The sequence below is a fragment of the Bison bison genome, unplaced genomic scaffold (genome assembly GCF_000754665.1).
Source record: "Bison bison bison isolate TAMUID 2011002044 unplaced genomic scaffold, Bison_UMD1.0 scf7180017856502, whole genome shotgun sequence".
Classification (NCBI taxonomy): Eukaryota; Metazoa; Chordata; class Mammalia; order Artiodactyla; family Bovidae; genus Bison; species Bison bison.
The window spans coordinates 31,053-31,346 of NW_011487075.1; positions in this window are offsets into that span (position 1 = coordinate 31,053).

Below are 294 nucleotides of genomic sequence, written 5' to 3' on the forward strand. Positions count from 1 at the left end.
TGCTGCAGTCCATGAGGTGGCAAAGAGTCGGACATGACTGAGTGACTGAACTGAACTGCACTGAACTGCATTTAGTAAAATAGGAAGATATTTTATAACAAATACTATATGTATGACAGATTAAACAAGATGTTTTTAAGTAGAAATATTATTTGTATAATTAGTGATAGACATATATACAGGTTCTGATGATTTCTAATTATTTGCACTTAACAAATTTGCAATAAAATTGGTTATGTTACACATTTGTAGGGCTTTCAAAATTAGATTTGAAAGTCTGTGCACTCTGATTTT